Consider the following 17,361-nt stretch of genomic DNA (forward strand, 5'->3'; position numbering starts at 1 on the left):
GTTGGTGGTGTTTTCCTGATCCTATCACTACCGCAGGTAGCTAAATTATTTACACGTTAGTGTAGTGCGACCTCTGCACAGTGTTCAGCTAAAGCTACCTGTAGAAGGTTGGTGGTGTTTTCCTGATCCTATCACTACCGCAGGCAGCTAAAGTATTTACACGGTTGGTGGTGTTCTCATACTGTAGGCAGGCAGTTGATTTTGCTAGCTGCAGTATATCCCAGCTTAGTGCAGCTACAGGCCATTAGTATGTCTGGAAGGCCAACAAGGAGAGGCAGACAGTCACAAGCCAATAAAAGAGGGCAAGCAGGCTCTGTGTCTAGAGGCAATGGTGCTGGTCGTGGAGACGGTGCATCCTCATCAGCACGTGGCTGTGGGACACGCTTGGCCTTTTTTTCGGCAGCTGGCCGTGTTGAGCCGCAACATGCAGAAGACTTGGTCGAGTGGATGACCAAGCCGTCCTCATCCTCCTCATCCTCCCTCACCCATGCTCAGGGTACTTTGTCTGGCAAAGCAGCTGCCAACGCGGCCTCTTCCCTCGGCTCAATGGCATCAGTGACTCCTTCCCTAGCCCCACCATGTCCTCCTGAGGAGTCCCTCGAACTGTTTGACCACAGTGTTGGGTACATGCTCCAGGAGGATGCCCAGCGTTTAGAAGGCTCTGATGATGATACTGAGCTAGATGAAGGCAGTAACGTGTGCACGGACAGAGGATGTGCCCAAGAAGGACAGCAATCTGGCAGTCATGCTCCCCCTGCTGCAGCATACTGCCAGGTTTGCTCCAGTGATGAGGAGGGAGGGGATGATGAGGTCACTGACTCAACGTGGGTGCCTGATAGGAGAGGGGAGGAGGAGGAGGAGGCACATCACCAACGAGGCAGGATGCCCTCCAGGGGCCAGCCTAAGGGCAGCACACTGACTGCATCACACTGCAAAGCTCCGCATGTGCAGGGTGCTGCTGTCTCTGTGCGTTATTCCAAAAGTGTGGGCCTTTTTTGAGATGAGTGCATCAGATCACACCACTGCTATTTGCAACATATGTCTCAAGTGTATCTCGCGTGGCCAAAACATCTCCCGCTTGGGCACCACATGCTTGACCAGACATATGTTGACCTGCCATGCAGTTCGTTGGCAAGCATATCTAATAGACCCACACCAAAGAACAAAGAGGACCTCTCCTTGCTCCTCATCAGCTGAGATCTCCAATCCCACTATACTTTCAGTCCTCTCTGAGACCTGCACTGAGAGGAATGAAGGTGTAGAATTAAGTGTGTCACAGCCAAGTACTTGTGGGCAATCTGCTTTCGGTACACCAACGTCAGATTGTACCAGGCAAATTTCCCTGCCCCAGCTGCTGCACCGCTGAAAGAAGTTCGCTCCCAGCCATCCACATGCCCAGCGGTTGAATGCTAGCTTGGCAAAATTGCTAGCACTTCAACTGCTACCTTTTCAGTTGGTAGACTCTGCCCCCTTCCGTGAGTTTGTGGAATGTGCAGTTCCTCAGTGGCAGGTACCCAAACGCCACTTTTTCTCACGGAAGGCGATTCCGGCTCTCTACCGGCATGTGGAAGGCAATGTCTTGGCCTCGCTGGACAGGGCAGTCAGCGAGAAGGTGCATATTACCGCTGACTCATGGTCCAGCAGGCATGGACAGGGACGTTACCTAAGTTTCACGGCGCATTGGGTCACTCTGCTGGCAGCTGGGAAGGATGCAGGACAAGGTGCAGTAGTGTTGGAGGTTGTTCCGCCACCACGCCTCCAAAATGCCACTACTAATGATTTTGACACACCTCTCTCCTCCACCCTCTCCTCTTCTTCTTCCTCCATGGCCTCTTCCTGTGCTTGGTCCTCGGAACCAGCGGTGCTCCGTAGGCATTCAAGGGGCTACGCAAGTACGCAGGCCAAAAGATGCCATGCGGTACTTGAGCTGGTGTGCTTGGGGACAGGAGCCACACTGGGGCAGAGGTTCTGTCAGCTCTGCAGGGGCAGGTTCAGAGGTGGTTGACGCCACGCCAACTTAAGGCAGGAATGGTGGTTTGCGACAATGGCACCAACCTCCTCTCCACCCTCCGACAGGGACAACTGACCCATGTGCCCTGTTTGGCTCACGTCCTTAACTTGGTGGTGCAGCGGTTCTTGGGCAGGTACCCGGGCTTACAGGATGTCCTGAGGCAGGCCAGGAAAGTCTGTGTGCATTTCCGCCAGTCATATAATGCCAGTGCTCAGCTGGCAGACCTCCAAAAGGAGTTTAACTTGCCCAAGAACCGCCTAATCTGTGACATGCCCACCAGGTGGAACTCAACGTTGGCCATGCACACGCAGCAGAGGGCCATCAATTAGTACCTGTGTGACTATGGCACCAGGACAGGGTCAGGGGAGCTTGGTTGTTTTTCCCCACGCCAGTGGGCCATGATCAGGGATGCATGCACTGTCCTGTCACCATTTGAGGAGGCCACGAGAATGGTGAGCAGTGACAGTGCATGCATCAGTGGCACTGTCCCCCTTGTCCACCTGTTGGAGCACACGCTGCGTGGAATAATGGACAGGGCACTTGAGGCAGAACAGAGGCAGGAAGAGGAGGACTTCCTTAGCTCTCAAGACCCCCTTTATCCAGAAAATGTTCCTCCGTGCCCGCCGATCACACAGGAAGAGGATGAGGAGGAGGAGGATTGTGTCAGTATGGAGGTGGAGCCTGGCACTCGGCATCAGCAGCAGTCTTTAAAGGGATCAGTCCCAAGAAACACATGGACTTGTACGTGGCTGAGAGAAGGTGGCTGCAGACCATGTCGTCCTTAGTGACCCAGAGGACTCCGGACCGAATGCCTCAGCAAACATTCGCTGCATGGCCTCCCTGATCCTGCAAAGCCTGCGTAAGGATCCTCGTATTCGTGGTATCAAGGAGAAGGACCAATACTGGCTGGCAACCCTCCTTGATCCACGTTACAAGGGTAAAGTTGCAGACCTTATCTTGCCGTCGCAGAGGGAGCAGAGGATGAAACATCTTTGGGAGGCCTTGCAGAAAGGTCTGTGCAACGCGTTCCCAGAGACTGGAAGGTTACAAACTCCTGTTTCTGGACAACGTGTTGCTGAGGCTTCGGTCAGTCAAAGAAGGAGCGGTGGAGAAGGTGGCCGTCTGACCGATGCGTTCAGACAATTTTTTAGTCCGCAGCCCCAAGGTATGATCGGTTCCAGCAACCATCGCCAGTGTCTGTTTTACATGGTGCAGGAATACCTAGGGGCAAGATCTGACTTGGACACTTTTCCCACCGAAAATCCTCTGGGTTACTGGGTCTTGAGGATGGATCGCTGGCCAGAGATGCAAAGTATGCAATTGAGCTACTGGCCTGTCCTGCATCCAGCGTTCTTTCGGAACGCACATTCAGTGCTGCTGGAGGCTTTGTAACCAATCACAGGGTGCGTCTGTCCACCGACTCGGTCAATCGACTGACCTTCATAAAAATGAATCAGTCTTGGATCACCATCAGCTACCAAGCACCTGATGCTGATGTAACCGAATAATTTTTCTTGAAATGTCAGATCCCTTCAAAGACTGCCTATGCTGATGCTGAGTGACTATCCTGTTATGCTGAGTAATTATCCTCTCCCTCCTCAATGATCATGCTGATAGCTTGTAAGAACATTTTTGGTTCTGGGCGCCGCCACCAGTGCCTAAGGCCCAATTTTTAAGCCTCTGTTTAACAAGGGCATGTAATTACAATTTTTGATGCAATACTTTGCAGCAGGGCTAGTTCCTGCACTCCAAATAGAGTATCTGTGAGGGGTTGCAGTGTTGTGGCACCAGCACCAGTGACTAAGGCCCAATTTTTCAGCCCCTGTTTAACAGGGGTGTGTAATTACAATTTTTGATGCAATACTTTGCAGCAGGGCTCGTTCCTGCTTTCCAACTAGAGTATCTGTGAGGGGTTGCAGTGTTGTGGCACCAGCACCAGTGCCTAAGGCCCAATTTTTCAGCCCCTGTTTAACAGGGGCGTGTAATTACAATTTTTGATGCAATACTTTGCAGCAGGGCTCGTTCCTGCTTTCCAACTAGAGTATCTGTGAGGGGTTGCAGTGTTGTGGCACCAGCACCAGTGACTAAGGCCCAATTTTTCAGCCCCTGTTTAACAGGGGCGTGTAATTACAATTTTTGATACAATACTTTGCAGCAGGGCTCGTTCCTGCTTTCCAACTAGAGTATCTGTGAGGGGTTGCAGTGTTGTGGCACCAGCACCAGTGACTAAGGCCCAATTTTTCAGCCCCTGTTTAACAGGGGCGTGTAATTACAATTTTTGATGCAATACTTTGCAGCAGGGCTCGTTCCTGCGTTCCAACTAGAGTATCCGTGAGGGGTTGCAGTGTTGTGGCACCAGCACCAGTGCCTAAGGCCCTATTTTTCAGCCCCTGTTTAACAGGGGCGTGTAATTACAATTTTTGATGCAATTCTTTTGCAGCAGGGCTAGTTCCTGCGTTCCAACTAGAGTATCTGTGAGGGGTTGCAGTGTTGTAGCACCAGCACCAGTGCCTAAGGCCCAATTTTTCAGCCCCTGTTCAACAGGGACATGTAATTAGAATTCTTGATCTAATATTTCACAGCAGGGCCCGTTTCTGCGCCCACCAAGATTAACTGTAAGGACTTACAGTGTTGTGGCACCAACACCACCACCACCATCACCACCAAAGGCCCAATTTTTCAGCCCCTGTTCAACAGGGGCATGTAATTACAATTCTTGATCGAATATTTCACAGCAGGGCCCGTTTCTGCGCCCACCAAGATTAACTGTGAGGACTTACAGTGTTGTGTCACCAGCACCACCACCACCAAAGGCCCAATTTTTCTGGCCCTGTTCAACAGGGCCATGTAATTACAATTCTTGATTGAATATTTCACAGCAGGGCCCGTTTCTGCGCCCACCAAGATTAACTGTGAGGACTTACAGTGTTGTGTCACCAGCACCACCACCACCAAAGGCCCAATTTTTCTGGCCCTGTTCAACAGGGCCATGTAATTACAATTCTTGATTGAATATTTCACAGCAGGGCACGTTTCTGCGCCCACCAAGATTAACTGTGAGGACTTACAGTGTTGTGGCACCAGCACCAACACCACCACCAAAGACCCAATTTTTCAGCCCCTGTTTAACAGGGGCATGTAATTACAATTCTTGATCTAATATTTCACAGCAGGGCCCGTTCCAGCGCCCACTAAGAGTAACTGTGAGGACTTACAGTGTTGTGGCACCAGCACCACCACCACCATCACCATCACCAAAGGCCCAATTTTTCTGGCCCTGTTCAACAGGGGCATGTAATTACAATTCTTGATCTAATATTTCACAGCAGGACCCTGTGAGGGCTTACAGTGTTGAGGCCACAACAACACCTAAGGCCCAAATTTCTGCTGAGTATATAGGGCAGGCCCCTACTTTCAAACATCCAACTTACAAACGACTCCTACTTGCAAACGGAAGGAGACAACAGGAAGTGAGATGAAATCTACCCCATAGTAAGGGAAATTCTCTCCTGTAAGAGTTAATATGGGAAAAACTTTTCTCCTTTCCACTGATGCTTTATCACCAATCCTTGTTTCGCTAAAAACCCCAAATTTTCAAAAAACATTTGTCATTGGGACAAAAAGTGAGGTGAAATCTTCTGAAGAGGAGCACAGACAGCAAAACAAATGTCACAGGGGTGATAACCCTTCCCTATGTTTTCCAAAAAGCTTAAAAACAGATTTTTTGGCTGGAGCTACACTTTAAAAATGTACAAGTTCTCCGTGGGAACAAATTGTGACATTCCTACATGATACAATGGGCTCACCCCTAGCACTAGATCCAAAACAATGCCTCTTGGGTATAATTCCAGACACAATTGACAAATACACAAAAACATTTCTCCATGAAACACTCTTTGCAGCAAGAAAGGTCATAGCTAAAAAATGGATGAGACAAGCGTCTGCTAAACTAGTGGAATGGAAGGTGGAAGTGAATAACACCCTGCCGTATAGGAAATGCATATATATTAATAGAGGTTGCCCTGCCAAGTACAATAAGATATGGGATCGTTGGCTCCAAGAATCTGATACCTGTGTATAATGAAACCAATTTAGCATGGAATTATTTCTTGAGTGTACACCTTGATGTATGGTTTCTAAGTGTTACATGTATGAATACAGAATATTCTCACAGAATGAGCATAATGTATTATCTAGCATATGTACAGACTTTGTAACAATCCATGTACTAGTTGTCAAGTTTGTATGTTAAAGCAAATATCACATGTATGCACCAGTTGATTAATAAAACTTTGTTTGATATAAAAAAAAAAATGTACCAGTTCAAAATTACAAACAGATTCTACTTAACAACAAACCTACAGTCCCTGTCTTGTTTGCACTGCCTGTATACTGCTGTTCAGAGTATAAAGGGCCTGGGGGCCCCACGCCTTTCCTTTTTTTAATTTGGGTGCCGGGTTCCCCTTAATATCCATACAGGACCCAAAGGGCCTGGACTGGAGGGTACCCATGCCGTTTGTCTCACTGATTTTCATCCATATTGCCAAGGACCCGACATTACATTAAAGCCGCAAGCAGTTTTAAATGACTTTTTTTCCTTTAAAAATGTCATTTTGTGCAGGGACTGTTCTAAGCACGGGAAACACGTGCCACTTTACAGGCATACTATAGACACCCCCCAGGTACGATATTTAAAGGAATATTTCACTTTTTTTTTTACTTTAAGCATCATTAAAATCACTGCTCCCGAAAAAACGTCTGTTTTTAAAAGTTTTTTTGCATTGATACATGTCCCCTGGGGCAGGACCCGGGTCCCCAAACCCTTTTTAGGACAATACCTTGCAAATTAGCCTTTAAAATTAGCACTTTTGATTTCGAACATTCGAGTCCCATAGACGTCAATGGGGTTCTAACGTTCGTGCAAATTTTCGGTTCGTTCGCAGGTTCTGGTGCGAACCGAACCGGGGGGGGGGGGGGTGTTCGGCTCATCCCTATTCCTGAGATGGTTGAGGCAAAGACCAGAGGACCCATCCTATCCAGCGGCTCATAGAAGGTAGTATTACATTTTTATTAGTGTTTTTCATAGATATACAATAAAAACAGCAATACCAAAAGTACAATTCCAAAAGTACAAAAGCTACCAAAAATACAAAAGTAAAAATAAAACAGATACCAAAGTGCAATTGAAACCCAGACCATGCAGTTGAAGTGGGTCCAATTACCAGCAACCATGGTGCTCAAACACAGAAACGCCCCCTAACCCTGTGCAGTATCAACCCATTTCAGGATTAGCAAGACATGCAGGTCACCTGGCCAACTGTGGTGAATCAGAGATAAAAAAAAAATACATAAATGTAGCACCCTCTAGTGTGCTACTAGAAGTGGCAGTGTAGGAAAATTTACCTGACTCATGTTACAGCCTGTGAGTCTTAATTGGGTCAGGGTTCACTAGAGTTCAGGGCTGGGTGACTCATCCTCGCAGCTCTCTGGTCCTCCCCCTGGTGTGTGGAAAATTGGAGAACCTTCTAGAATTAGGGGGCGGGGGTTAGGAGCTCCCATGAATATTTATGGGGCCTCAGCCAATCCCCAGAAGTGGGCTGTCAGGGGGCAGAGACAACCCTATAAATAGACATGGTCCATTCCAGCGGGGGAGTCGGTGGAAGATGAGATGGAGTGCTGAGGAGAGGCCTCTGCTGGGGAGGGGTATCACTTTAATGATACTTCGGGAGGGGATATCACTTTAATGATACCTGGGGCTGGAGGCTCAGTATAGCTGGCCAAGTAGGATCCCACCACAGGAGCCAGCTGGAAGAGAACCTTCATGAGAGGCAGCAGGACAGAGCAAAAGACAGACAGTGAGTAGAGATCAGCACTGAGCAGGGACAACACAAGGGGAGTGACTGTCAGTGTTAACAGTGCTCTCTGAAGACAGTAGTGGGCTCAGTCTTTATCCTTGCCCTGGGGAATCTCCATGGAAGTGTGCCAGTTGGGCAGGACTAGGGCATAAAATCAGTCAGGAGAACTGAGAGGAAGATCAGCCAGGCATGGCTGGTGTCAGCCAGGTGGGCTAGCATTTTTCTGCAAGCAAGTGGAGCTGGGATCAGTGGCCATAAGGGAAGCAGTAGGAGGAATGTCATGCTGTTTGCACTCTGAACTAATTTGTCAAGGGACTGAGAGTTCCTGCCTGTGATGGGCCTTTGCTGAGCTAACAACAAAACTGTTAGTTCCCTCAAGAGAGAGCAGCACAGGCTTTGCTGACAAAACCAAGTTTGCGCAGGAGGAAGAAAAAGTGGACTTTTTGTAAATAGGCAAGAATTGTCCCTTTGTTCATAGTTCTGGACATTTTCAAGTTGGGCATCCCATAATTTCCTACCCATTCAAGTTATTAACCCCCTAATAAAACATCAAAAACAAGCCAAGGACTCATTTCTGCATTGGAGTGCATAAAAGAAATGCTGTGTGACTGGCTGTGCAGCAGTGGGGACCCGGGACACTACCGACTCCTAGGGAGGTAATGCTACATAAAGATCACCATTATGTTACAGAGCACTACAAATTAACAAATACAGAGACCATGTAGTGTCAGAGGTTCGGTATGGGAAAAGTACACTACCCTGAAAAGGACGGAAGGGGATCTGGTGAAAGTAAAAGTCTTTACATGTAGTTGTGCAGAATGGACATTCACTTTGGTTTGTAGACCTGGAAGCAAATAAGCTTTGGTAGATGTGGCAGTCCAGCTATGCCAGAACTTCTCAAATGTCTTTGGACATACAAATCCTATTATTCTTAAAGGAGTTCCAAAGGCAGAAGGTTTTTTATCTTAATGCATTAATGCATAAAAAAAACTGTGTGCAGCAGCTGCCCCAGCACCCCTTACTACTTACCTGATCCCCATCTCTATCCAGTGATGTCCACGAGTTCTTCGACTGTCCAGGACTATCTTCCTGACTAGCTGAGACACAGCAGTGGTGCCATTGGCTCCAGCTGCTGTCATTCAAAGTCAGTTCGCTATACAGGAGAGAGAGGGGGCAGGGCCGAATCGGGGCTCCGTGTCTGAATGGAGCTGCTTGCTGTGGGGGTACTTGACAGGAGGGAGGGGTTAGGACATCCGAAGAGGGACCCAAGAAGGAGGATCTGGGCTGCTCTGTGCAAAATCAACTGTACAGAGCAGGTAAGTATAACATGTTTGTTATTTTTAGAGAAACTTTTCAATCACTTTAATGAGACTATTCACTTAGCATTGTGTCTCTTGTCACCTGTCAAGTGAAGCTTGGTAAAGCATTTGAGCAGAATCGCACATTTTTGATCCATAGATTTTAATGGGAGATCCTGAAAAACACATTTAGTCATTTTCCAGGCGCTCCAATTTAAGAGTCTATGGGGGAAAAAATGCGCAATTCTGCTCCTGTACAGCAATTAATGTGAAAAACACTTCTAAAGCATTTGGCTACATTCATGCACAAGTGGGGTTAAGGTTGTAATGCAATACAACTGAACTTTAGAAAAGGTGCAAACACAAAAATGTCATAAATTCTGAACAAAAACAATTGCTAGCTGTTAAAATCCAAAACTAACACATTTATTTCCTTTCATAGTTAAATGCTGCCTGTTTTCATTATGAAACACATTCAGCCTCTTCAAAGAGAAGTTTAAATCTATTTTCAGATTTGTATGAGGATCAAATAAAAGCCCATATTTCTTTGATTCACTGGCTGTGTGTTGTTAATGTGATTTTTTTCCCTTAATATTATTATAGGTTTTTTTTATCCGCTGTAACATTTTCCTGGCTTGTCTTATTTTAAATTACATTACATATGCCCATGAATCTTTTCCTTCAAATATTTATTTGGAGCAAGTCAGCAGGCTTCATTTGTTTTAATTAAAAAGAGGACCACCAAGATTAAATGGACTTTGTGAGTAATAGCACTTCTTGCTTAGGCTGGGGTTTCAGAGTGAAGTTGGCGTGAGGGTGGCCTCAGCTACATTCTTTGGTTTTCTTGTGTGTTTATTTTTGGAGAAACTGGAGTAATCAGAGAAGCATTCTGGGTACATAAACTCTATTCCCTCCTTTAGCACAAACAGTTAAATGCAACGTAAAAGAACGCCTAGAACTGGAATTTCAGGTTTTAAGTTGTCTTTTCTCAAAAACACATCTTTTGTGGGAAGGATGCTATTTTTTGCATAGAATGAAAAACATTAGCCCAGCTAAAGTAAACACTCCGGTGTATTTACGTCATTTAGAAAGCTAAGACCTTTTCTTCAATTCATATTTAAATTCCGGGTTTATGTTTTTTAGGTTGAAACTGTTGACAGCCATCTCAAGGTTTTGCATTGGTCTGAGTGACAGTGCCCTCTACTGGTTTTGTGTGCTATGTCTAGGACTGCTCTGCCACTTAACATTCAACTTAAGTTTTGTCATCCTAATACAGAGAAGTAATTACTGTATCACAAATTATTGCTGATAGTATGGGGGCTTATTAAATAAATAGTGATTGTTAAAGTAGAGCTAAAGGCTAAAAAATGATCATTTGATAAAGTAAGGGAGGATTAAAACCTGTCATTTTTTTATGTTATCTGTGTCCCATTGGGGAGATTTCCCTTCACCTCCTGTTCCATATTTAAAACAGGAAGTGAGAGGAAATTCTTCCAAAGTAAGGGAATCCCTGGTTGTCACCAGGATCACCATAACTAGTGTCCCCATTGGAAAATGTATCCCCTACTCCTGTTCTGATTTCAACTCAAAATGTGTGATTTCCTTTCACTTCTGGTGATTACAGTAGACAGGACAAATAAAATCTCACTAACAAGGTCACAGACAGCAATAAAAAATTGTGTGCTAATCATTCTCCACTCTATCCAAAACCAAAAAAGCCAAGTAGTAGGCATCTTAAGGCCCATACACACGATAAGAAAATCAGAAGTAAAATTTTCTACGACGAGTGATCGGCTGATTATCTGATCAGTACTTTAGTGTTTTAGATTCTGAGTTTTCGGATGACAAAACCTGAAGGTGCAGGCTATACCATTTTTATTGTGAACACAACGTCTGATTGTCATTTAATTAGTACAGTTTTCCTCTGAAAAAAAAATCGTAAGAGCAAGACTACGTATGCTGAGAAACAAAAGAATACATTTCAAAATAATTCAACACATTACACCATTTCTGAAGATGTATTCCGTTCTACGAGAATTTTCATAAGTTGAGTGACCTCTTCATTTTCGATATGAGATGAGCATGCAACAAAAAACAGACAATTATTCGTCCATGTGTACAAAGCTTTAAGCTTGTCAATAGCCAATAACATAAGGAGATATACTGTATCTCCATGGGTGTCTGCAGAACTTTTTACAGGGAGGGGGCCTCATTTTGAGGCCACCCATGCTCTGCCCATTTTCGACAATGTCATGAAGGGGAGGGGCGAGCTTTATGGGCGCAACAGCAGCTATATGGGCACGATAGCAGCTATAAGGGTACAATAGCATAAAGATGCTATTGCGTCCATATAACTCCTATTGTGTTCATATAACTCATATTGCATCCATATAAGTCCAGTCCTATTGTGGTCATACAATGCTAGTATTATCTGTCTCCTATTGTGCCAACACTGCCCAGTGACACTGACCTGCAGAGCTACTGTGAATCTCACGGGCCCGTGGCTACCAGGACTCGGAGATCAGGAGGCGGAGAGATATTAACAACAACACTGCACAGCATGCCTGAAATTCCAGCCGGAAGCCGGAACTATAGAAGAGGCATTGGCTTATGCGACCGACAGATGCCTCCGCGGAACTGCTGCTAGGGGGGGTGATGAAGGGACAGCCTCTCAGATAATGTCAGTGAGTCAAAAGTCATTGTCAGAGAAAGAGAGAGCAGAGCACACTCAGAAAAAAGTCAGTGGCGGCCACGGTGCACCCTGCAAGGACCGCACAGTGGCATCACTAAGGTTGGAGTCACCTGGTGCGATAAAATGTGGTGCCACCCCCCCATTTGCAGCCTGCTCCCTGTGGAGAACAATTAAGCCACCAATCTCCGGGACTACATTTCCCATGTTGCCCCTCTAGCTTCTTCTGATTGGCCCTCCGCTGTGGCCAATAGGGAGGGAAGAAGAACGGGCAGGAACCTTTCTCTTCTCCCGTGCTGCCGACATGAGAAAGGAGGGGGAAACAGTCTGACAGCGGCCCGGAGCTCTCCCCTATCACAGCGCCACTGCCTGTCACCGCTTCACATATGGTGAGGGGGCTCAACAGAACCCGCTACTTCTGCTTTCTTGATGGTGTCACCCGGGTGCGGTCACCCCCACCCCCCACCCCCATAGCGAGGACACTGGGACTGCACACCTTGCCGATTCCAGGGGGGGCACTCGCCCCCTCTTGCCCCTACTTGCGGATGCCCATGTATATCTCTCATGGTTCCTTGCAGTGCCCCCAGTCACATTATTGCTGTTACTTCAGAACTAGAGTGAAAGACACATACCTGGGCACCCTTTAGATGTGCATGTTCCAGGGAGGGAGCTGGCCACTGCATGGTGTAAACTTTGGCTGTACAGTTTGCCCATCAGCTGCTTGAATACATTCCCTGATCTGCCTTTGGAACAGTAAGTAAGCAAATGATCAGCATAGTACAGCTAAAGTCTGAACCATCCAGTGACCAGCAGGGCACTCATCAAGGGGTGCTGCTTAAACAACTAGCTGTCTGTATATTTAACACAAGGGGGTTGCATGCTTGGCACCTCTACCATGCAGAGAATGTCTTGAATTTTTTTCAGTGAATATAAAGAGTTCTCTGATTGGATAAAGTGCAGAAGAGGGGCAGATGATATCATGATCTCTATCTTGTCTAATCAGTGATTTGTTTATTCATTTATTACAGGTACTTATATAGCGCCGCCAATTTATGCAGCACTTTACACACATATATATATATTGTACATTCAGTCCCTGCCCTCAAGGAGCTTACAACCTAAAGTCCCTAACTCACATTCATACATAGACATACTAGGGCCAATTTAGACAGGAGCCAACTAACCTACCAGCATGTCTTTGGAGTATGGGAGAAAACCCACGCAGGCACAGGGAGAACATGCAAACTCCAGGCAGGTGGTGCCGTGGTTGGGATTCAAACTGATGACCCCAGTACTGCTAGGCAGAAGTGATCACCTTGTATTCCTTGAAAAGAATATAAGACATTTTCTGAATTGACAATCTCTGAATCTGAGATGAGTGAAGAGAAAGAGGACACAGTGTGTCACTTCCAAAAAGGTAAGTATATGGGTGCAGTTTGAACTTGGCCCAAAAACAGTTCAGCAGAACCCATGGGAAGCTGTCATATGATCACACCCCCTCCAGCCCAATTAGCTGTGTCTGGGACATGCCCTGTCCACATCTTCATGTACATGAAGATGTGGCTTTGCTCATGATATAATTGACTTAATATTGATACATGCTCATATTTGGTCAGTGACTTCGACCAAATATTGCCATGTGACCATACTGTATTAGATCAATGGTGCCGCACGTATCTCCACCCCTTTGTGTGAGTGAAGTTGTGGGGCAAGGAATGTCCCAGCTACAGCTGACTGGGGTTGTGTAAATATTCTGCCGAACTGGGTTTGGACTGAGTTCAGATCCAACCCAACTGATCTCTACTGGTGATGACAACAGTGGACCATGCCTGTATAATGTGTATTAAATTAGCTACTTTTAGTATCTATCAGAGAGATGTGACAAGGTGACAACACAGGAATGCAGTTGGATGACAGGGACTTTGTCAGCCTATAACAGGAAGTGTCTGACCAAGGACCTTAATGGCAGGATTATCAAGTATTTTTTGAATAAAAGCTGCAGATTAAAAAAAAAAAATTGAAATGGTATTTAAAATTATATTATCGTGGTAAAGCTCAGATGAGAATATAGTAAATGGGATTACATATACTTTAACCAACGTACCCTTGTAATTTTTTTGGATAATTAAAAAATAGGTATTCCATTTAATGCAAACCAAGTTTTCATGATAGCCTTTTAGTGTACTGAGCTACTGTCTAATATTTAAATTTTTTCTGCATATTGTTCAGCATACAGCCCAAGCATGGGAACGTTTCCTTTGCTTTCCTTCCCAAGAATGTAGATGCTGTTACATCTCAGTGATCATGATCTTATCTCACACACCAGCAATAAATTAGTAGTGCTGGCTGTTGGCTGCCTTTTTATTATTCAAGTGCTGATGGTGGTTTGGCCTTGATGTACACTAAAATGGGTTTTTAGGAATTTCATTTATTTTATATTGCTCGACAGCTTTGTCTACTTAACAACATACTCATCACAATGTTGTAGTTTTGGTACTGTTATATTGTTGAGGGAACAATTAGAGTAGATCAACTCTGGAGAATATAGCAAGGTTTATCATGTAGTTTGAGAACTATAGGTAGTTTCCCACTGTCTCTGAATGTTGGGCTGTTACTAGTCAAAGAAGAACAGTGCACTATATTTATAATATGCCCATACAGTAGCTACATTAGTTAGTACCTGCTAAGCTAACAGTGCATCCTTCCTATCTTTACTTATGGCGCTTATCAACAATTACAAAGGCGATAACCATAATAATAATTCCACTTAAAGTGGTTATAAAGCCTTAAGGTTTTTCACCTTAATACATTCTAAGCATTAAAGTGAAAAACCTTCTCTGCTACAGTTCCCCCTCAGACACCCACTTTTCCTTACCTGAGCCGGATCCGATCTAGCGTTGTGCTTAAGCGCAGCAGTTCCCGCAGCTGTCTCTCTCCTCACTGGACAGATCGATAGCAGTAGGAGCCATTGACACCACCGCTGCTGTCAATTAAATCCACATAGGTGCCCCCATGGAAAGCCACTTTCTGTGGGGGCACCTGATGAAGGGGAGGGGCCTGGATCGCTGGCGGGGGACCCCAGAAGAAGAGAATCGGGGGCTACTCTGTGCAAAACTATTGCACAGAACAGGTAGGTATAGGCATGTTTGTTATTTTTATATAAAAAAAAGCACTAAGCTTTACAATCCCTTTAACAAATATCTATTTTTATTTATTAAAGGTACTTATTTAGCGCCATCAATTTACGCAGTGCTTTACAATTGAAGGTCCCTAATTCACATTCATACATACACATACTAGGGCCAATTTAGACAGGAGCCAATTAACCTACCAGCATGTTTTTGGAGTGTGGGAGGAAACTGGAGTATCCGGAGAAAACCCATGCAAGCATAGGGAGAACATGCATTCTGCCATGGTTGGAATAATTATTATTAGATATTTGGTTAAATGTCTCAAGTGAGTATTCTTGTATAAGGAGTTAGGACACTAAAAATGTGCATTTCCACTGTCCTAGTGAGGCCCAACCCAGTCTCCACCTCTACTGCCCCAGAGTATAATATGCAATTAAGCAGATTAAAAAGGGTAGCCCAGCATGCAGATGTGGTGTACAGTAAGTGGGGAGGGGCAAAAAGTCTATGTGCACCATCAACATTGTTCCCAGCAGCAGGTAAGTGGCAATGTAAAGCTGACCGTACAATGGTATAACTTAAAAAAATTGATTTCAGAACATTCAACTTTCTAATAGTTAAAGGGATCAAACTGACCATCATTTCCAACTGTAGAAAATATGTGTCAAATTAAATCTTAACAGCAAATATAGTTTTTATTCAGGAAATTCCACTCATTCCAAAATCTAAATATTTGAAGTACTTTTGAACAGCATTTGTTGAGTCTCTGATGGTATTATTGAATATACTGACAAGATTTTTATACAAACGTTTATGCGAAAAAGTATGTATGGCCAGCTCAATAAAGGCCATGGAGGTACAGTGCCTTGCTAAAGTATTCACCCCCCTTGGCATTTTTCGTGTTTTATTGCCTCACTACCTGGAAGTGAGGAATTCCTGGAATTCACTACCTGGAATTCACATGCTTTGTTTGCATCATTTCATTTACAGAACATGCCCACAACTTTGAAGATGTTTTTTTTTTTATTGTGAAGCAAACAACAAATAGTACAAAATAACAGAAAAAGTCAATGTGTATAACTATTCACCCCCCTAAAGTCAATACTTTGTAGAGCCACCTTTTGCAGCCATCACAGCTCCAAGTCGCTTTGGATAAGTCTCTATGAGCTTGCCACATCTTACTACTGGGATTTTTGCCCATTCTTCCTTGCAAAACTGCTCCAGCTCCTTCAAGTTGGATGGTTTGCACTTGTGAACAGCAATCTTTAAGTCTGACCACAGATTTTCTATTGGATTGAGGTTTGGGCCATTCCAACACATTTACATGTTTCCCCTTAAACCACTCAAGTGTTGCTTTAGCAGTGTGTTTGGGGTCATTGTCCTGCTGGAAGGTGAAACTGCGTCTTAGCCTTAAATCACACACAGAGTGGTACAGGTTTTGCTCAAGAATATCCCTGTATTTAGCACCATCCATCTTTCCCTCAACTGTGACCAGTTTACCAGTCCCGACTGCTGAAAAACATCCACACAGCATATTGCTGCCACCACCATGTTTCACTGTGGGGATGGTGTTCTTTGGGTGACTGTGTTCTTTGGGTGATGTGATGTGTTGGGTTTGCGCCAGACATAGCGTTTTCTTTGATGGCCAAAAAGTTCAAATTTAGTCTCATCAGACCAGAGCACCTTCCTCCATACATTTTGGGAGTCTCCCACATGCCTTTTCACAAACGCAAAATGTGCCATTTTGTTTTTTGCTGAAAGTAATGACTTTCTTCTGGCAACTCTGCCATAAAGCCCAACTCTATGGAGCATACGGCTTATTGTCGTCCTATGTACAGATACTCCAGTCTCTGCTGTGGAACTCTGCAGCTCCTCCAGTGTTACCTTAGGACTCTGTGCTGCCTCTCTGATTAATGCCCTCCTTGCACGGTCCATGAGTTTTGGTGTGAGGCTGTCTCTTGGCAAGTTTGCTGTTGTGCCATGTTCTTTCCATTTGGTTAGTTAGATTTGATGGTGCTCCTTGGGATCATCAAAGATTTGGATTTTTTTTATAACCTAACCCTGACTTGTACTTCTCAACAACATTGTCCTTTACTTGTTTGGAGAGTTCCTTGGTCTTAATGGCAGTGTTTAAGTTGGTGGTGCCTCTTGCTTTGGTGTTGCAGCCTCTGGGGCCTTTCCAAAAGGTGTGTATATGTAATGACAGATCATGTGACACTTAGATTGCACACAGGTGGACATCATTTCACTAATTATGTGACTTCTGAAGGTAATTGGCTGCACCAGAGCTTTTTATGGGGGTGAATACATACGCACATGCCAATTATCAGTTTTTTATTTCTGAAAAATAGTTTTATGTATATATTTTTCTAATTTTACT

This window comes from Aquarana catesbeiana, linkage group LG03, assembly GCF_042186555.1.
Source record: "Aquarana catesbeiana isolate 2022-GZ linkage group LG03, ASM4218655v1, whole genome shotgun sequence".
Lineage (NCBI taxonomy): Eukaryota > Metazoa > Chordata > Amphibia > Anura > Ranidae > Aquarana > Aquarana catesbeiana.